This window comes from Coturnix japonica, chromosome 4, assembly GCF_001577835.2.
Source record: "Coturnix japonica isolate 7356 chromosome 4, Coturnix japonica 2.1, whole genome shotgun sequence".
Taxonomy (NCBI): domain Eukaryota; kingdom Metazoa; phylum Chordata; class Aves; order Galliformes; family Phasianidae; genus Coturnix; species Coturnix japonica.
In genome coordinates, this window is record NC_029519.1 from 71,103,626 (window position 1) to 71,126,506 (window position 22,881).

The 22,881-nt window shown below is 38.2% G+C and overlaps 1 long non-coding RNA gene across 1 annotated transcript; it reads left to right on the plus strand.

Moving 5' to 3' along the window:
* The first annotated feature begins 8,198 nt into the window (after positions 1–8,198).
* On the plus strand, positions 8,199–19,159 carry LOC107313840. Its single transcript, XR_004307134.1, has 3 exons — positions 8,199–9,598; positions 13,012–13,060; positions 13,782–19,159. It is a non-coding gene; the product is annotated as an uncharacterized LOC107313840 (long non-coding RNA).
* The last annotated feature ends 3,722 nt before the right edge of the window (positions 19,160–22,881 follow it).

Genomic DNA, 22,881 nt, shown 5'->3' on the forward strand with positions numbered 1-22,881 from the left:
CATCTCTGGCTGGAAGTCACCTCTCCTATGTCTTTTCAGGGACCTTTCACACTAGAGCTTATGACTCTGGGAAATATCTTGTTTGATTACCTCTGGAAGTGTTCATGAGGAATTCTGTAGGAATTCCAGGGTGCCTAAAATGAAATAAGACCGTGATCTACAATGAAAATGAAGAAACTCAGTTGAGTTGTTGCTAAGGTAAAGTTCAAGAAAGCAAGTATAGGTACCGTGCTGCATTGTATAGCTGTCTGACTTGTGGGTCTAGTGTGAATGAGGCTCAGCGTCATGGAGGCTGGCTGGGCAGGGAGAGGGAACTTTATGGACTTACCCTGCCAACCCCATGGCACCCTGGGGTGTGCTGAAAGTGGGCAAATGGGCTGGAAGTTTCCCCAGGAGTATTGGCAACTTCAGAGCATTCACCTGGGGGAAAATCAATCATAGAGTAATTAAGGTTGGAAGAGACCCCTCAAATCACCTAATCCAACCATCAAATACCTTTCCCTTTGCCACTAGTGTTCTTTTAAGGGTGAAACTTGTTTACAGTTTCAAGTCAACTGGGACTGGAGCACAGGTTTGTATGATCTGATCATCTGTTACCTAATACTTCTGCTTTTCCAGGAAAAGAAAAAAGAAAATAAAGTATGGGGGGCCTGTATCATCAACAAGTGTCAGTTCCTGCTACCTCAGCTCTTGAAAGTCTTGAGGTTTTTTGCACTATATTCTTCTCAGCAGTAGTCCTCCCACAGAGAATAGACATCATGTCTCATCCATAATGGACAAGCAGATGAAAAATAACAATTAGCAGTAATTAGTAAGTAGCAGTAACCATGCAGTTCAGCTAGACTTGGCAAATGAGCCTAGTGCTGTCCCAGATTCTGCAGTCTGCAGTGACATTTTCAGTTCCTCCTCAGCCATACAAACATTCTCTGGCTTCTTCAGGATGTTCTTAGAATTTGCTTTGGTCAGGTTACTGTTGCCAACAATGATAGTAACCTACAGCCTTTTCTGGGCCCCAGCCACACTTTGGCTTTTGATTAGTGTGTCTTTGTAGATGATCACTCTGAGATCTGTTGTCCAGGCTGAAAAAACAGTCCTCTGCTTCTCAGATCTACCAGATCTGTCATTCAGAACAGCTGGATGTCTACATGAATGCTTTCATTCTTTATGCTTTACCAAGAGCATGGAAGTGCAACCTTGGAGTAGTATTTGAATGGCCTGACAGAAGTGTTCTCTTCTATAAGGTATTAGATGAACAGTGCAGATTATTGATTTCTGTTCCAAAGATAAAGAACTGCTGCTACATTTGTGAAAGGAGTGGCTTTTGAGTGATTATTTACAGAATGGTGACTTTGTTTTCCCAGGTATCTTTCAGTTCAAGCTATTCTATCATCTTGACATTAGACGAACATAAATAAAAACCTCTGGGTTGCAGTAAGCAAAAATGCTGCAATACTAGTTTTTAGGATATCATGTTCCAATTGTTCACCAAAATGAACAAAATGAAGTTCTGCCCAGTGCAGAATGTTACTGTGACTGCAGCACAAAAAATGGCATGTGAATACTTCCAGGAGAAATTAATACATAAATCACAATTGTCCTAATTCAACTCATAGTGGTTTAATTTCTCCATAGAAACTAGACTACTAAAGGGATAAACTAAGTTAAATTTCAGTTACTCTTTTAGGTAGAAGTCAGTAGGATGTAGTTCTTTGACTGGAAAATCCTTCTCCACGATGACCTATGCAATCCCTGCATTATTAACAATGCACTTTACTGGTTTGTATACTGTAACAGAACTTGTTTTTAAATCTGAATTCTGTACTTAAAGATTTATTTCCTCTGGTTTTGTATGGATTTTTTTTCTATTATTGATTAATACATAATTTACTAAATATACAAGTTTTTCATGACCAGCAGGATGCTGGTACAGTATATGTACTGTATGTAGAACCAGTACATAGAACTCGTTAGTCATCCATTTAACTCCTTGTTTGGCTTTACTGTCTGGCTTGCTCCTTATGATTACTTGCCCTTTCAATAAGGAAAAGGACCCCCAGGATGTGTCAGCTACCCTATTGTATGTATTTCTAGGGGTTTTCTTTTAGGTACATGTTGTCAGTGCACCCAGCTCTCATAAGCAACACAAAGGATCTGACTTCAAGTGCTTGTGGCACAAGAGGAGCCTAGAGGTATTCAACACCAATATGTTTTTATGCTGACTCACATAAACTTGCCTCAGGAACACAGCAGGGCTGGTACTCTGCCAGTGTTATGCTTTGCCAAAGCTGTGTTCTGCATTGTAGAAGTGGCCATTCATCAAATGCATCTGATGATTACCTTGTGATTTAGTCAGATTCATCATATTATAAAAGAGATTATCTCCTTTGAGTGCCGTAAGTGGAACAGTTTCCTCTTTCCTACTCAACATGATCATGTGGTTTTCTTGTCCCTTTTGCAATCCATCACATTACACCTAAAGTTAACATCTACATCATATCTGGTAGCAGATGTTATGAGAAGACTGTACTTGATTTTATACTATTACCATATCTGTTGCAGTGCTTTCCTACCATTTATTGGAAAAGAAGTATGATGGTTTCTTAGGCAAGAAAAGGATTTTCTGTCATTTGTTACCTGAGAAGATGGTATTGTGTCATGCTAAAATAATTGCTACAGGAAATAATTCAGGCCACAGTTCTGTGGGCTGTAGTTTGCTTCAAACTGACCTCTGGTGAGACAGCTCCCTGGGTGGCATATCTCACTGAAGTTAAGGTCAGAAGGAACTACTAGGTCATCAAATTTAGCCTGATGCATATCAAAGGCATTTAAATTTCGCTCAGTAAATTCTTACTAGTTACAGATTAAGTTTTCAGGTCATGGAACTACACCATTGTTTGGTGCTTAACAGAGACTGACCCCACCCTCTAACCCCAGCAGAAATGCTGTTTCTTGCTCTCATGAGGTCCAACAAACCTTAAAGTCAAAGACTGTATGGCTAAATGCATTCTGCTAAGTAAAGGTGGCATAGCTGCACACTGCAAGACAAAACAGGGCCAAGTGGAACAGATTGGTCAGGGCTACACCAGGTAGTGCTTGGATTTGCACCTCTCTTGAGCATTGTTTTCTGGGCTTTGAAGACAAAGTGTTGGGTTGAAAGTGTCTGACATAATGTGAGTGCTGTGTTGCAACCCACTGGGGACACACTTTGATTGCGTGACATGACCTGGGTGTGCTGCATGCCGTCAGGAGTCACCTGAGGGGGCAAAGTCTGCTTGGGTAAAGTTGAAGGGGTCACGGAGGGTGGAGGAAGCAAACCTGTCACTCTTTTATCCACAGTGCTGATTGGGAGTGCTCCTTGCAGCCTGCTGCCTCCCTGGCTAGGCCTACTTCTTGCCTGTTAGTGGGCTAACTGGCACAGACCAAAGCCATGCTGACAGTCACTGTGGTGTTTTGGGTTGCAGCTTATCCCTGTGTCATTTAGCAGCATTGTAACTGTGCCAAGCAGCAGTTCTTATTTAGGGAGGATGTTATTCCAACTCACATTACATATCAAAGTGGACCAAGAGACCCAGATCAGTTTGAAGGCTGGCATGTTTCTTCAGCCGGACTCACAAACCAAAGAAGTAAAGGAACTGGCTGGATAGAGAATCCCTTGGGATGCCAGAAAAAGCTAATTTTGGTCAAGTTATACTGACATTAAAAGATAAAAGTAAATGAATATAACCATTGAACAAGTAAAAATGTAAAGGTAGCATTTTATTTATTTGTTCTTTCTCAGGTCTTTTTCACTGTGGCTTTGCCACAGCCATTAAAATTGCTTGACTTTTTTTGCATATATATATATGTATATATATTTAAAAGTTTATGTCTACCATGTAACACCAGTAAGTTACATGAAAAGATGCAAAGGTTTTTAACAGGCTACTTCATTAATTCAGCAATCAAAACAAATTTTAAATAGCATGCTTATACCTGACTTTTATAATTTCATTCTAAAATGGTCTAGATTAGCCTTCCTGAATTTGCCAGTTTCTTGGAACAAAAACCATGGACCATCTTTTGAGGCTGTTGGTAAGACAGTTTACCATACTGTTTAGTCTTTTTATTCGTTTATTTATTTTTGTTATAAAAGACTTGTTATAAAAGACACTTGGCCACTCTTCTTGTATTCCCCAAATTATATTTAGCTCCAGTTAGATTCATGTCAGCATGAAACCTGTGTGGCCAGATCAAAGCTATGAACTAGCAACAAATCAATAGACATTAATCTTTGCATAACTAACCAAGGTGCTGCCTCTGGTCATAGTTATTCATTAAAAAATGGGGGATTTTTCCCTGGGAAAACTGGTACTGTATATCTCAGCCTTCCAAGTCTTTTCATGTACTCAAGGATTTTGTGATAGATTTCAGTCCAGTTTGCCCATGATTTCTCACCACAGTCCTCAAATATTAAGCACAAGAAAAGAGTTAATATAGAAATTATTTTCCAGTAGAATCAGAGTGTCACTTCCCCTCTGTAGTTTAGTGACTAGCCAGGGCAGTTCACTGGTATCTGTTGCTCCACGGACTCCAGAAGGAAAGAGCCTGTCCTCATGATGAGTTCAGGTATCTTGTACATTAATGTATTTCTAAATAGCTATTTGGAGTCCTGCTGTCAGTATTTTCAGCACAGTTTGTATAGCCCTTAAGATAAAGTGTCATCAAGAGATAACAAGAAATAATACCAAAAATGCCTCTCTAAGGCAAACCACAGCATGGCAACATTAAGACAAGTACTGAGATGAAAGATTTGATGGCAGTGTTAAACCAGGTTACCATCTGAAAAGGCTTGTTTGTTTTCCAACCAGAGATACTCTGCATGTAGGTCAAGAGAGCACTTTCTACCCTTCACTCATCACAATTCCAGTACCATGACCCTCAGCTGCAAGGTCCTCCTAACAATAATGGCTAGTTAAATAAAAGGCATGACAACTTTAAAAACTTGAACTTCTTTATTAGTATACAATAATTACGACTCTTGCATGTTTTTGAGTATATCAATATAACATTTGTCCCTGTTGCCATGATCAGTCCAAGACCGTTCCCAATAAGCTGCATGACAAGATCCACAGGTTTGAAACAAGCTACTTTATTACTTCTGCAATCAAATCACATCCATTTTTGCATTTTGGTTCAAAAATTAAGCTTTTCTTTTTTCTAGATAAAACCGAGGAAATCTGTTTCACTTTCTGTTTTCCTTTTAAAAGAAAAAAAATAACACAAATCAGAACAAATTTTAAGCCTTTTAAAACAGCCAATCTATGCACCAAACACACCAGTCTACTTAAAAAAGAACTCACTGTAGCATGACTCAGAAGTGTGACAGTTGGGCCTACATAAATTCTTTGTTGTTAGGAAACTCTCATTAAATATAATGAGTTTTACAAGTTCACTTGAGGTAAAAATCAGGGTTATGAGTGTTCCAGTTATTTTGGAGTCTGTGTGTAACAGAAGAAGAATGCTGCTCTCCTCATATCTTACAGCCGATCTGCCCAGAGTGGTACAGTGTCAAACACAGGTGATTGAACTTGCAAAAAAAAGGAGGGTAGCCATGCTGGATCAGTGCTTCCTAAAGGTGGAGAAGCAGGCCCATAGGCCACCTGCCATGCATTGACCGTATAGAAGTACCCAAGGGGATATTAGTGCAATATAGAGCATGTAACATTTTTGTCCTGTCGTGTTCTCTCTCATAGAGATTGTATCAGGATACTCCATAAGAAGCCTGTCCTAAAAGTCAAACTTGAAATTTAAGAATGAAAAAAGTCCTTCTTCATCTAGAAAAATGTATGTATTAACAACAGACAGAAAGCCAAGATGAATGTTCAAACCTGCAGAAGTGAAGAGGATATTTCCTTGTGGAGCTCAGTTTTAGGGCACTTCATAAAGAGAATAGTAAGGACGCCCTTCTATATAGTATTTGATGTGAGTATAGAATTATTCTTCAATAATGATTCAAGAAAGACGGTGTATATGAGTGACATGGTTTAGTGGGCATGGTGGTGATGGGCTGATGGTTGGACTAGATGATCTCAGTGATCTTTTCCAACCTTAATGATTCTATGATCCAATATATGACACATTGAATTAACATATTCCTAGCTTCACTACTCATCTTTCTAGCCAGCAGCACTATGTTTTGAGGTCTTGTGATTGAATCTGGCCAGGCAATACTGTGGAAATTGCCAGCCAGCATTATTGCTCCTCTGCCTGAGTGGTTTGTCTGTCACAGCTGCCATCAAAAGGAAGAGATGTTCCTCATTTGGTGCATTTGGAGAGAAAATGCTGCACTTGATGTGGAATATGGACAGCCCTATATTAACATGTTAATATGCTATTCTTTATCTTCCTTTAATGTTGCTTTTAATATTTCAAGGGTCATTTTCATTTAGTATGAATTAGGACATAGTGAAGCATGAAAACAACTATAAGTGAGCTGATGAAAATTTCACCTTGCTGTGGAGCAAGATGTGAACACTGCAGAAGTTTTCCATTTCATGTTCACATACAGAGATATCAGACTTTAAGCTTTAGCCTCATTAGTTAGTTAGTTAGTTTGTTTGTTGGGTTGTTTGTTTGTTTTGTTAGTTGTTTGGGTTTTTAATTCTGTGCTCTCTTTAATCCAACAATGTTTATCCTTCTAGGGTGGCTTGTAGTAAATTTAATCTTGTGATGTGATAATTGGCTGGTAAGAAAAACCTTAATCAGACCAAGTTAAAAGATCAACTAGAGCTTATTTTACTTCCAATGTTTTATGGCATTTATTTGATTCTTTGAGATATCCTGAAGATGAAAAAAAACAAGGGAGTCCATATTGAAAGTTCAGGACACTGCAAATTTCATTAAGTTGATTGGAGTTGTATCTGAAGCCTAAGGAACATACATCTGAGCCATCAGAAGAAGAAAAATAAATGTAGACAGAAAGCCACCTGCCACCTCTGCCTCTGGTAAGCCTGTGAAATGTACCCTCAGCTGTCATAGCCATTTTGGCATCAGAAATTTCACCGTCTAGTGCTAAAATCTCTTTTCTATATCAGAGAGATCAGTCACAGCAGAGATAAATCAATAAATCAATATAGTGGTGACTGCTCGTTTTACAGATTCTGTGTTTGTTCATTGCCTCTAGCTTTTACAGAAAACTTCTGTGTATGTCTTCTTCCTCTACTTTTGGGAAAAGAAGAAGGATCAGGGCCATTTATGAAGGAGTTCTTCAAGCATGGTTGTTCCTTTACAGTTGGTTCTGCCCCACAAAGTGGAGGTAGCATTACAGGGTGCTGCTCAGACCTGCAGGTTAAAAATTTAATCATTAACCAAAAGATTCGCAAATAAAAAATACATTTAATCATTCCTGGTTTCAACAGGTAATTTTCACATCCACTGTTACATTCTGGAGTTAATGACAGAGAAAACATCTTAGATCACCTTTTATAGAATGCTATAATATCAGTTATGTTGATATTACACCGCTATAAATGGGGTTGATATCCATATCATTTACAACAACTTAGGTCAATACAAGGAAAGAGATTGCTACCCTCTGACTGTCAAAGATCAAGATGGAATTGTCCAAGAAAGAGAGACACAGTCTATTGTGTTTGATGTTTTTTATCCCCCAGCATACAGCACTGAAACTCCTCTGTTTCTCTGAGGACTCATTTCAAAATTACTTAAAGTATTTTTCTTCAAATGATCATTCCAACTTAAAAAGATAATGCCTCCTATTTATTTCTATGGAAACTGCAACAGATATGAAGAGCACAATAACACTAATTTGTAGAACAAATTCTCAGCTACAAAACACTATTTTTCAGCACAGTCATCACAATTAGCTGCACATTTTCATCATTTTCACCAGCACTGAATAAGGATCTGCATGCTGCGCTCGTAAAAAATCTGCACTAGCATCACTGTCACTGTTGCCACTGCTGAAACACACCACCCACTGCCTCACTGTGCTCACATCCACTGTTTGCTCTCTATAGTCGTTCAGCAAGCATCAGTGAGTGTCAATGGCCACATTTTTTCCACATGGAGGAGTTCAATGACACACCTTTGCTTCATACCCTCTTCCATGTCAGATGCCGTTTTGTCAGACTGCCCCTCTGCTGCCATCTGTCACACAGCAACAAAATGTGATGGAATATTGGGAAGGTTCAGTCTTTACTGCCATACCATCAACTCCCACCTCTGACACCGTGAGCCAACATAATAAATCCGGAGGCATTACTTTTGGAGCAAAGGAAAAAATGAACCCAGTTAAAAATGCCTTCTGGGGATGTTGCAGTACAAAAGTGAAGAAAGCCTTACCAGCACTCTTAGAAACATTTATTGCTTTTATTGTTCACATTGCAATGTGCTTTTCTGTGAGAGTTCTTCATTTTACATAAATTTGAGGAGATAGAGTAACAAAAAAGAAACCAAAAAAAAAAACCAAAAAGCACATGCTTTTCTTCATTAACTAATACAATAATTACTTGGGTATTTAAAAAAGGAAAATTAAGATGGACAAGGTGAAAAGCCATTTAAACCAGCTGTACACACTACTTTATATTATCTAAGCTGTCCGTTTTTCTCTTGTTCTTACCAGTGGTTATTCTTCCTCACACTTCCTTTATCAGAAGGAGTTTGCATTTCTTACTTGATCTAGTAAGAACTTGATCTTTATCCTACTATATGATCTAGTAGGAGGATAAAGACATATTGCCAACAATTCAGGAACCATTAACTAATAAAAAATAGCCTGTATTTGTAGATCAAAGCTGGTCTTGAACATCACCAGGATATACGGCTGCAGGAAGCTCAGGAATGTTCCAGGTAGGGAAATTATTTTCTCCAGGCTATTTTCTTTTCCTGAAGATAATGTGTAAATCCTGTAAAAAGGAGTGGCTGCTTCTCATTTTTCTGACACTTGTATTTTGTCTTTGTGTCATTTAGTGTGTGTAAGAGGAAAGAAATCCAAGAAGTGGCAGTGGGAAATTAACAGAGATGAGGTCAGAGCTGAGTCATGCTCTACCTGTTCACCTTGGGTCTGTTACTGTTCTATATAGCTCCAAAATACAGTGCCACATAACTTAAAATAGGACATACCTTAAATTCATTAATGTCTTATCTGCTTAGTAGGATTCATCATGATACTTTAGTAGTTTGCCTTTACAGTGAAGAAATGAAGTCATTTCTGAAAATACAGACTGAACAAAGTCAGCAGAGCTGTAAGGTGGCCACACACTGCCTTGCCTCCAGAAGGCAGACTGCAGCACCGTCCAAGAGCATGCTCTGGGATATAGGCAACCAGAAGAGTGGTTTCTTGTTGCAGAAGAAAAACAGGAGACAAAAAGGCATATCAATGGAGATTTCAGGGTAAGGTCCTGTGGTTAAGGCTTATTCAGTACCCTAATCTCTTAACGTGTTCTTTCGTTTGTTTGTTTTCCAACAGTTTTGAAGTAAAACATTCCTGATGCTATCATACTGAGTAATAGACTCAGCAGCTGAAACAGAAGATGAAGGATGTTGTTATTTTTACAGATAAACCTCTTCACAACCTGATCCTTTGTTGGTCTGTCAGGTATGCACCTGTGGGTGTTTTGCTGGCTGCAGCGTTTCTGAAAGTGCTTTTTAAACATGGATGGAGAGAGAATGAAAGGAAGTGTTCTTCCTCAGTCATCTGTTGTGTGGTTTATTGCCATGAGTGTTAACACTTGTGAACATGCATGTGCATGTACACTCTTCTTGTTGGAAGACTGAAACCTTTTAAAAGCTCAACATGTAGCAATGAAAATATTTATTCCATTATTTACAGTGAAGCTTCTGCCCTAAAGGCTGTGACCACTCCTGTCTTTTTCAATAACTTATTCAACTACAAAGCTCTTGATTTTGCGCATTCTTTCAAGCTGGAGTGGGAGAGCTTAGATCAAGTTATATTCTTCACACTGAATTTAAGTATTGTGTTTCTGAATCTGATTTGAAAAGACTGTGATCTGAGATGATGGCAGATCCTAGAACAGTGGGTCTGAATCCAGTAAAGGGTGAGAGAAATGGCTGCTCCGGTTGGTGCTAACACTTGGCAGCTCCAGCAGCCCCACTCTCCGCTGAGGACTGATAGCACTCACAGAGAATGAGAAGTAAAGAACAGGAACTCTCAATGAAGAAAATTTCTAAGATTTTCCTAAAAGGTAAAATATGGAGATAGTCAGACTCTCACAGGTTGTGGGATGGTGCCGTTCCAAAAACATCCTCAGGGATATGATTTAGCAGAGGGTTTTTAGAGTTAGGGTACTATGGTTAGGCTGCGGTTGCACTTGATGATCTTCAAGGTCTTTTCCAACTTGGGTAATTCTATGATTCTATGATCCTGATTTACAGCAATGTCTGTTTGCTTTTCTCCATTTATATTCCCACACACTGTGGTCTCATCCAAACACAGGACTCATACCATCCACATTTGAGAGTGTTTCCTCAGTCACAGAGGGGCAGTGCTCCTATTGTAGGGGAAAAAAAAGAGATATTAACAGTTGCACTGGGACAAATGAAAGCCCTTGAATTGTCAGGAGGTGACAAAAATCAGAAAATACATTATTTTAACCCTCTTGGAGCAATAGAACATTTCCTGTATGTGAACATAGACAGTAAGTGTTAGAAGAGAAAGGAGTACAGCATGTACCAGGAGATTTTGGCAGGAAAGATTTTAAAAATTAACTAAGAGGGCTTGGTCCTGAGCCAGACAAAAGTTCATAGGAGGGACAACACTGCACTTACGGCAGCCTGACAAAACATGGCTTTGCTGGGCCTCAGAGGAGGAATTGGAGGTGAAGGATGTACTGCAAAGAGGGGCATTGCACTACATAAATTGAATGGTTTCTAAATGCCCTTCACATTACTACCAGGCTCAGTGCTAGACATTGGATCAAGAAGCCTTGCCTCCCAAGTTGCAATTGTGTGTCAGGAAAGCTACTTGATAAGACACACATCCACAGCTTTAAGGACATGAAGCTCTCTGAGATGACTGTGTGTTCTTTGTCATGGAGTTACCTAGATCAATCTATGTCCATGACAGAGGAGCAGTAGGCCTGTGGGCCCCTGACCCCCAAAAATGGGAAGGGAAAAGGGGAAGGGGTAGGGAGATGGGAGCTGGGCTCAAGGAAACAGAGCAGTGGCAACAATCTAAGGAGGAAAACTTATTTTACTAACTATGATATTGGAATGCAAGATAACACAATATAATACAATCTAGTTAAAATTGAAGCTAATAAATCAATTAAAATAAGAGAGAGAGTTTTCTGAAGACAGAGAAGCCTACTTTGAAACTGAAGGCACCACGGCTTGGAAGCACACCCACACCCGCTGCCAGGCAGTGAGAAAGAGAGCCAGCATCACTTCCATGATGTATTTCCTTCTCTGACTGTGAGGTCCTCTGGGATGTGTAGTTCTTCTTCTCTGTGCTCCACATGATGTTATGATGTGCAATACCAATAGCAAAAATTACAAAACCATGACATTCTCATAGCCTGTCTGTAGAGGAGCTCATCCAGGCCATTGAACTGAGAGCCTGCGGATCTGATCTAACAGTAAGATCCCTGGATTATTTTCAATGACTTAGGGTCCCCTATATCACAATGTTGGATAGATTAGTTAACTTTTTGTAGTTGTTTTGATCTTCTTGGGAAAGAACAAACTTTAGGTAGCAAGCAGGAAATCATAAACCTCAGTAAACTGTGAGTGCAAATGGAAACTGAAGATTTATGTAATACAATATATAAAATGACTTATGTAAGGCAATATCATATTGAATTTTGTATTTTAATATTGAGGCAAATGTTAATATTTGATTGAAGTTATATATTAAAATATATACTACATATTAATAGTTTTCATATACAGAAAGTACTGATGTAATAAGCAATAGAAAATTATGCAACTAAAGAGTCTGACATGATAAAAGGTGTACCAGGCTTTTATATATTGCAGGCTACCCCATAAATGATCTTTTCAAAACTTGATAAAATCTCAGTGAAAAGTAATAAGATACTTCATTCATCAGCATTTTGCAGAACCCAAATGGAAAGTATAATATCCACTATTTAACATATTCTTAATGATAATCATGGCCTAAAATCAGCCTGCGTAGGTTTTGAAACTGCTCAGATTTCACTGTTATGATTTGCAAACAGAAGTTCTATGATGTTCTCCATAGATGAGAAACCATGGCTTACGTCCTTGGAGCTTCTGTCTTTTAGACAGATCCTCTTTGCATACTTGATAAACACCCAGCTCCAAAAACCTCTAAACAGGTCCCTGTGACTTCCACTGGAGCCGAAGGGAAGCATTTACTTCTAACCAATAAATGAGTAATAGAGGTGGGGTGAAATCTACAATTTTTTTTTTCCTAGGATATTATAAATAAGGAATAATTTTTCATGAAATGAAAGCTCAAGTATAATTTAAATGTGTGGTTATTGAAGCCAAAGGGGAGAACTCCGTACAAAAGAAAATCATGATACTGAGAGCAAAGTTTATGTTTTTACTACCTATAAACTGTGACTTAGCTACTTTAAAAGATATCTTTGTGTTTCATTGTATAAATGTCCTTTTACTTTCTTGTTATTTTTTTTTTTCTTTGTATGATTTGTTACATGGAATTTTATTATGAAATAGCTGATATAATATATTTTTGATGTTTGCTGTTACATTTTTTGGCAAAATCTTTTGTTCTCACACCAAGAAATAATTAGCCACATGCCTATCATATGAACCTGTAGTCTAGATTTTTCTATATGTTTGGAAAGCTGCTAGCGATTTGCTAGAAAAACAATGGGTAGAATGACTGTTCATCTTTATGCAAAATGGGTGTGTCTCTTATTATGTGAAGACAGCAAGTAAGGTTTGGTTCCAAATGGATTGTGTTTCATTTAAGTGGTTACTTCAATTCTGAAGTCATATGTTCCCAAAAATGACTTTTTAAAAATCTCCTGATGTTCACAGAGTCCACTTGGAAATATGCTTGAAAGTTCCTGATTGAAGTGACTGATTGGTATGTATCTACAGGAAATTATACTGTTCAAACTTATCATTCCGAGAATGCATCATTTCATAAGATATTATGTTCCAACATGTATTTTAACTGTTAGTACAAGGTCAAGGCTAGTGGTAAGCTGATTCTCTCTATTGTAAAATTGAAAAGGAATACTTGATTTTATAACTGTAGACTCTGCTGTAGGATACATATATATATAAAATGAGGACTGGCACATTCAACATTCAATTCTGCTTCTGTTAATTATTTCACTGTTCAAGCCTTAGATACAAATGAAGTGAGAAACAAAATTTTCCTTCCTTGTTCTTGCATATCAGTGGATGTTATCTGTAGATATTTCTTCCAAATTCACATTCATCTTGCAATAAATGTGTCAGCAAGGATTCCCTTGGGTCCTTGGCTTTCCATATATTTTTGCTATTAGAATAATTATATTATTGCTGACCTCAAAGCTGGCAGTATAGGTTTTAGAAAACTGTAGGTATTGCCAGCCTGCTAACCACATTAATTTGTGTTTATTTTTTCTCAGCCAAATCAGGGAAAATGTGCAATTATCCATAATAAAGCAATAAAGGACAGTAGCTTTTCCAGTAAACAAGTTTCCTTATGCCTTTACAAATGCCAAGTCTGACTAAGTAGTCCATACCACTGTAGGAGGTGATTACCATGATCAAAGTGCTTACAAAGTGCCCTAATTTTCAATGAATCACCTTTACAGATAAAGCAAGAGCAGCCATCATTGCCTCTCAGATGTGGCTGATAAGTAGAAAATCTCCATCTACAAACAGGAAACTGAAGCAAAAAAAGGAAAGAATAACCACAATTTGACATAGAAATGACTTGTATCACCTCAAAATAGGAATGAAGGTGTCACAGGAATCTTGCAGATGTGTTCTGTCATCATCTTCAGTTTTCCCACTCCTTTCCAGAAGGGAAAAATCAGAAGTCTCAAGTTACTCTGCTGTGGGATTTGTGAGAAGGGATGGTACAATGGGAGCGGATCTCCCACTGGAGCAGAAGCCAGCCATTTTTTCTGGACACAACAAGTTTCTCCTTGAGCAGAGATCAAGAGGCCTCTAGGGGTCACTTCCAGACTCAGCCATTCCGTGATGTTGTGATTCCATGGTTCATGGATTAAAACAGAGGTACAGCTCTTTGAAAGGAAAACAAAGGAAGAAAATATCCGCTGACAACACAAAAAGAAAAGAAAGAAAGAAAACGTCGTAAGAGTCTGAGGAATAATGTTCAGGACTTCTCTAAGAGCTCAGATTTGTGCAGACAGGAAGGTTTCATGCTTTTCATCGAACCTCCAGAAATATAGTTTTCAGATGAACTGGGATAAAGCCAGTGTACATAAACCAGAGGATTTGAAAAAAAGCCCAAATGTGGACTCAGGATCAGATTAATGTACTTCAATAATGTATAAATCAAGTGTCTAATATTCACTCAACCTGAATATTTTTTTAAATTTAAACAGTACTTGAATATCCACCCAAGGCTCATTTCTAGAAGTGGAAAAAATCTCCCCTCCCCTCTTTCTATGTTCTTCCAAACAAAATCAAAACATTCTGTGGTTTTACCTGCGTGCAAGCTGCTTTATCATTTGTATCTGAGTGTAAGGAAGAGCTGCATGGCACTGTGTAAGGAGGGTGAGGACTTCAGTGGATGAAGTGGGTGCCCAGCTACAGAGAAGGGAGGAGTGGGTGATATGACAGCAACGTTAAATGTAATTGGACTGGAAAGGGAAAAAAACTAACGCTTGAGTAGGAGGAAAAAAGTTAAATAACTACTGCTAGTAGTGAGCTACATAATTGCAGTGGAATAAATCAGAAAAAAGGTTAATTCTGGGATGGGAGCAGATCTTGACTTTTTTTTTTCTGTGAGCTGCTCCAGTTCATCAGCTTTGTAGCCTAAATAAACTCTAATGTGAGAACAGTCTTAATTATTATCCAACCCTGGCTTCTTGGCCATTGTCTAAACACTTATCATAAGCCATGTTTAGACTGCAGCAATAACTGTCTTTATCTGCTGTACAGCCAGGGAACAAAATGAAGCAGAAATGAATTATTACTGAAGGTCATGAATCTACATTACGTTCATAATTTGGCAGAGTTCCCAAATACATCCTAGTCCTTCCATTCCCTACATTCTAAAGGGTTTGCTAGTTTAGACCTCTGAATTAACTCTAAAATAATTTTGCTTGTTGTCTGGAATTAACCGCTCAAACTACTAACTACTACAAACTACTACCATGATTATGGAGCTGCTTAAAGAGTTCTCAAATTTTCACTTACCCTTGACTTAAAAACATTGAGAACATATGACTCAAGGAACACTCGCAAGCACATCAAGTACAAAAATAAAAAATAAAATATGAGAAGTAGTTTATGGAAGAAAAATCTGGAGAAAAATAACAAATTGACTGTTCTTTGTAAATGTGGGAAGGGTCTGTTACAGTGTTTCAGTTAAAAGTCCAACACTCCAAAATCCAGTGCTGAATGAGGAGCTCCTTGAAATATTTTCTTACTATTAATGTGTTTTCTCAATTCTTTTCCAGATTTAACCAGAAATTTTAAAGATCATTATACATGTATTCCCATTCCCAAATCCTGCCCAGACATTCAGACTGGATTTAAAATAGAAACTTATCAGTATGACAGTGTCTTCAGTGGGTCTATTAGTTTGACTGCTTTTGTTGTCTTTATACACGGGAAGTGATCTAAAATGAAGTATGACAATGGTAAAGTTCTTTGATTGGAATAATCTATTTCCTTAAGGAGATTTGCATAATATATGTTACCAAACCTTGCTTATTATAAAAATGCTCATTGTGAAATTATGAAATAATTTTGATTGGAAGTGATCTCTGGAGCCTACTTATGCCAACTTCCTGGACTAGTAATGTGAGACTAACTGTAGCTTTATCTTAGGTCACTGAGAAACCAGAAATTCTCCAGATGCCTCTTCCAGATTTCTACCAGCCATTGTGAACACTCTTTTTTCTCATATTTACAATCAAGACTTCCCCTTCTGCATTTGGTGTCCATTGCCTCTGAGAGTTCAGCTATATCTTCTCTAGGCCTCCCCAATTGCCACCAAGTGGAAGATAGTAACTCAGTTCACCCCTAGGCTTCCTCTTTTCCACTGAACAAGCCTGGAGTTCCCTTAGAAACCCCCAGAACAGGTTCACTGCCCTCATCTGACCTCCCATCCATTTGCACATCTCTCTGAGATCCCAGAAGACACAGAGTTTGACATAACACTGCAGAGGTAGCATTGTAAACATCAAATCAATAGCCATTATCACTTCTCTTGACTTACAGCCCAATGTGCCATTAGTCTTTTTCCTGTAATCACATTTTAAGACCAGTGCTTATGAATATAGAAATCACTCTGAATGTTAAAGAATCAACTAACAACTTACTGAAAATATCTCAAAGCTATACTTTTTCTCTGAGAATCTGGTTTGTCAAAGTCTCTAAATTGTGAGAGTGTAAACATCTTTATTCTTTCCTCAGAATATACTGAATATGATGCAAATTTTTCTGTTGTCTTTGCTTTAAATTGAATATATTTCACACTCTATTTTAAATTATTTTCAACAGCAATACCCACAGAAAAAATGCTAGATGAAATTAGCCTGTTTGTCCCACCAGATATGAAACTTCCTCTCAGTCCCTCCCTTCCAGGAACACCTGAGGGAATGCAGCTGAACTGCTTTGCTTAATTAGTCAGTATATCTGAATTTAGGATGCAGTAGCACTCTTAGGACAAGCAGTATAAAAGAGAGTTGGCATTACTCAGGAGGAAAGGCTGCCTTACTGGAAGACTGTATAGGGGAATGAATGAATGTCAGCCTAAATTAAGACCATAGTAAGTAGAAGATTATATTTAATATTGTAGGTGTTTTTTTGAATCTCTGTATTTATATGTTTGCTTACAAGGTGAAGTATTGAATTGAGGCATACTGATTTAATCTGTTAAAGGCATATGTAGATGGTTATTCTGTGCTCTTCTTCACTTTTATAAGTATACAGCGTGTTGGCATGGGTTGTGATCTATGTGGAACTCAGATCACCAGACTTCTTACATGCTGACTTATACTTCCTCCTTTATAATGGCTAAGCTATCTCTACATATACATGTATTTGTTTTACAGTTCAGACAAGGTTTAATGTTTGTGGTTCTTTTTAAACATGTCTACTACAATTGTCTTGAATTGCAACAGATTCTAGAATTTTCTTCCATTTGTGTGCTCGGGTAGATATATCTTAATATCTAGTACTCAAATTCATCAGGATACGCCTTTTAGATTGAAAAAGAAACATAGCTAAAAAATTACAAACACTTTCAGAGCTTATACTTATAAAATGCACTAAATCTAGAAAATATTTATCATCCTTGATGTACCAACATTCTATTAAATTCCTTCTTATGAAGAATAAGGCTATACGGCTGAACCACATGAATACTTCAGTGTATAATGAAGTTTATAGACTTTCTTCCATTATTTCAGTAGGTGAAACATCCAGATTTTAGTCCCTGGATAAAGGCTCGAGCATTGAATCTATTCCGCAGAGAAGCCATTCAGGTACAGGAGGCATCAGCACTGTCTCTTGTGGTCAAAGATTAACTAAATACTTATATATTGTCTTCATCTGCTGCCTACATCCTTCCAGCCTTTATCTAACCTCAGTTTATCTTATTCAGGGTGGGTTTAAGGACTTGTTATACTTACCTTGCTATCTTATCGTAGTCAGTGCTTTGTCTTGGTAAGAAAGACAACACAGGAAGACTCTCCCTAAGATGTACTGTAGTGCAATATATACATAGGCTATTTTTTCCTAACTGTGCATACTTCTATGGGGACTACAGGAGCACAGAGCTGAGACTCCTGCACCAGCATAGAAGGTGAGCTGTACCCTTTCCCACCTGCAGCTCTATGGCCACTGAACTGATGTGCACTGATGTGGGTAATGCTACCTCATGTCCGTGAGCCAGCTTGGAAAGCTCTCTGCCCTAATCTCCTATAAAACCAGCTCCAGGCTGGTGAAATGATCATTTGGTGACTACAGATTAGCAGGATTATATGGGGTTTTCTTTGGCCTATTAGGTTTAATTCACTGCAGGATTTAGATGGAATTGGAATGTTCAAAACTGATCTTGTGAAAACACAGTCAACTTTGATTTTTAACCTCTTTCGTGTCTTAGAATAGCTCTTCAGTGTAGTGGCTAGGAGCTTCCTTCAGGGTGAGGTTTAATCGTCTCTTGTAACTAAGTGGGACTTGTTCTCTCATTTGTTGTTCTCACCTTATATTCTTTGTTCAAAGTGTCTTGAACTCCTTACCAAGGAACTATTTATCTTCTGGATAGTGAGGTAGAATTCTAATCCTGGGGCTTGCAGGCACTGCTATGTAAATATTTAATATCAATAATAATGGCTTTTTTGGGGGAAAAGGGTGTGAAATGCATAAGAGTTACTGGCACTGCTATTACAGTGCCCTGGACCCAAGCCAGAAGATATAGTAGATGTTAGAGGAAGCGCACTTAGCCCCTTAAGTGTGACACTAATGTGAGTACAGCATATTCCTTATCAGTGCCTCTTCAAGTAGCATGTAGTCATTTTGTGGATAGCACCATCTCAGTGGAAGTTGTCACTCTCTAATGGTTAAATCTAAGGCTGAGTTGCAGGAAGGTGATTTAAAAATAACTTGAAAGAGACAACTGGATTCAGAAATTACGTTTAATTTATTACCATCCATGTGACTGAAGCTATAAAATGCAAGATTCTATAGGTGAGTTTATTTTTCAGGTACTCAGCTTGTTTCTTCCACAGAGCTCTCTGTAAGGTAAGGTTTAAAACAAACAAACAAACAAAACCCCTGCAGAATAAGAGATACATATATGTATTTTATATATACATACACATATATACATATGCACACACAATTTATCAGCATCTTAATGTCTATCAGGGGAAATTCTTCTATATTCACTAGCCCAAAGACCTTCTAAGACAAGTGTTGTCTTTCTAAGGCTTTAATTGAAGTACAGTTAATCTTTTGACAGGAAAACTAATAAACAAAGAAAATAAATGTGTGCTATTTCTAAAGAATGATCTTTTTTCACTCTCATAGTTTGCTACATTTAGGCGGTAAATATTAAGCCAGCAGGCCAGCTTAGGTGCTGTACATTTCTCATTCCCTGTTGACTATGTTATTTCTTAGTTACTAGTCAGCTCCTTCTGCTTCTCAGAAACTCAGTGCTAAGGGCTTATCATCCTTGTGTAGGAATGAAGTGGAGGTGTTGGAGAGAGGAAGACATTTCTAGAGGAGCCAAGATGTATTTTATAGGGTATTTGGCCAATGTACTTGAGTCCTTAGCATCTTCCAGCCAGTGGAGGCAGTTGGCACATGTCCCCCACCTCCATTAGCAGTGCACTGACTGAAGCCTGACTTGCAGGCAGGGGTTGGCTGTCTTTCCTAATCCCATCCTGCATCATTTCTGCTGACTGGGAGGAAAGGAAAAGGCTCTTCACATTTTTCATTACTTTCCTTTTGTGCCAGAGCATCAAAAGGCGCCCAGCAACCACTCATCTGTTTACTGGTTCACTAAAGGTTTGTTTTTAAGGGAAATCTAATTCTGAGAGAAAGCTACACATGTACTATACCTCTTAATTTCAGAAGGTATTGTTCTGAAACCACTGAGCTTCTCAGAGTCAGAACACTCTTTAATGCTTTTTTAATTGATGCAAACATAGATTAATCATATGCTAACTTGATAGGTGGTTCTATTGCAAATTGCTTCTGTCTCCAAGTAGAGCAAAATACTCATTATTGGGGGTGGGGGGAGAAAAGAAAAGAGGAAGTTTCAAGTCTTTGGCACAAAATCTGAGTCTTAATCTTGTGGTTTGGAATAAGCTTTCTAAATCTTATACAAAGAAACAATCTTACAATAACAAAATCTGAAGAGAAGGGACAGTATGGTAAGTCCTTAATGTATGGAGTAATGTGTCTACACATTACATGTAACACACAAATGACTCTTGTATCCTTTCTCTATTGTACTTGAGTGACTAGTGTAAGTTAATGAGAATATCTTCACCAGATCTTATGGGGTATGGTTTAAATCAAAGTATATTCTTGAAACTGTGAAATATGTTTTCTTAACTGGAAGGTGGGGTTGAAAGTCTTTACACAATACAGCCCTGACAAAGTAATTAAGACATGTCTTATTCAATCTCAGGGACTAATTCTGTATGTTTTATTGTACATATGTTGAGACATTCCTTAATCAATGGGCCCAGTTCTGTATTACATGTGCTGGATATGTTGAGGTTATTCATGGAAGAGAGATTTTCTTGTAGATTTAAGCTGTTCTCCTTTTATTTTAGTTCAAAACAAAACAAAAAACAAGTCTTCTGAAGAGTACTGAAGGCTTAAGTTAAGAATCTGATCTTGCATTTCTTCTTATTCATTGTCTTCTGAGTCCCATGATAGAAGAAAAACAAAGCAAGCTGCAGAGAACAGCCCTTTACTTATTGCACCCAGTGTGTAAAACAAAAAACTGCCTGAAATCCGCCTAGAAGATTAGGAAAACACACCCATCTTCTCAATAAATTCTGTTAATTAATTTGAAGTTAATTTTCACTTCAAGATTTTTAAGAACAGTACCCCAAGGCTACAAAATGCCTTACTTCTGCAGGGACCCTTTGTCTTCAGAGGCAGGAGTCAGTAACTGAGTACACCAGAACAGAAGACAGTAGGCTTGTATATGAGTTTATTTTCAGATTCCTTTGTACTTGATTCTGCACACATGTTCAGAAATAATCTTACCTGCTGTCCCCAGTGTTTTGGAATTCTGCATAACAGCTTCATTTCTAAACTATTTCACTTGGAATACGTAGAAATTCCATACTCACTCAGTCATGAAGCACAAAGAGAGAAGCTAGGCAGGCAAAGCCCCTTATCTAAGCAGTGAGTACTTTGCCTTTCACATTGCTAGATTGTCATGGTGAGTGTAGTTAGATGTAATAAAGTATGTGCAAAAATTCGTTTAAAATACAAACATTTGCATTAGTCTCTGACACTTGAGATGGTTGGCCTGCCTTGTTCTGTACCACTGGTGTGGGACAGCCAGCTTCTTCCTGCAGCTCTCTTGCTCCTTCAGCAGCAAGACCTGGTACTTCCCAGCTACCTAGTCCAGACAGTGTTAGTTCACCCTGGAAGCTCCATGTCAAGGCAACCTCATTCTTTATTCACCCTTACTTTTGCCCTGAATTGAAGAATTATTTTGGTCCTCAGGCTATGAATGGCTTGTTCCACGTAGCCTGACAGTGAAGGGGTGAGGAGAGAAGAAGAGGAAGGTGGTGGCTGTAAGGAGAAGACCAAGGAACTGCTGCTCAGTTCTGATAATCTGGGTTTGTTTGTTTCTCAAAATCAAACCCCCACAAGCAGTGCTGTGCAGGAATATGAGGTGGTTGCTCCCATCCAATGCCAGAGGATAACCACCTAGTTATCCTATAGCTCAGGGGTTCACATTTCCCAGTGAGTCCTTGGAGATAGAAATCACTTCATAGTTTATAAAACTGTAAATCAAATTGCTGAGTATAAATATTCAGTCCCTCCCTGTTGTAAAAACAATGATAGATTTGAAATAGAAATGAATTCTGTATTTCAGATCCTAGGCTGTATTTCAAACTGCTTCAGAAGAATGCATTTTTACTGCTGGCTTTTAGCTCAAACAAAACTGATCCATGAACAGGAGAGGAAAGTGGACAAGTAATGAATCATGGGGGTTATTTTGTCCCTTGCTTACTGCAATGAAGTAGAGGAATCTTACCAAGGGACACAGGTCCTTCTCATGGCTTTGCGTTAGCAGCCAGAAGTTGTTCCTCATTCCTAACCCCAGTGTTAAAGTGCGTGTGCCAATGAAGCTTTTGACTCACCCTTGACTTTTAATAAGTATTAACTTTTTGAACAAACGCTGCATACAATGGGAAGGAGGAAAAGTCGTAAAGGTTTGTTTAACTAAGGAGTAGATAAATCCCCTTGCTATAATAGCAGACGGATTTTCAGTTGCGCCATGGAGTGTGAGGAAGGAAAGTTTATTATTTTAATCCTGCTGTTTAATTTACGACTTGCCAAGATAGAGGATTTGAGGCTTTTGTGGTCATAAAATAGTTTTGCATTATTAATTAAGTTTTAAAAGGAAGTATAAATAGGCAATGTTGGGCAACATTTGGATTTTCAGCTGAAAAATCATCATATCCTATAACAGAAAGCTGTTCCAGTACAAACTTTAGCAGATGGAAAGATGTTTTTAGAAAGAACAAAGAAGTATTTAATTGGATCTCCTGAGCAAATGAAGCATGAGGTCATAACACAGAACATGTATTGCCAGAGTTTGGTATCAACTTTTATGCTTTGACTAAAGTTTGGAATAATCTCAGACTGTTGCAGATATGGAGTGATTCCATTTCATGCAAAAGCACCTAACAGTAACCTTGACGAGGAGTATAAACTGTAGTTAAAAACATTTTGTCCGCTGAGCCGTTGGTGTTTCAAGGTAATTCCTGTAGACATGAAAGAACATGTAGAGAGAAAACTTAAAAGCAATTAACAGTCCAATTCCTCCCTCCTTAGCTACTGGAAAAAACAGTGAAGCAGCATGTGATTAATAGCTGTACAGTCTTTTCTCAGTCTCTGTAGTTACTTGAAGCTGTCGCATTATACCTTTCACTGCCCACATCTGCAGAGTCCATCATTCTAATCTCCAAGAATTTTCTAGGCAATGTGGATAGAGGAACAACCTGTATT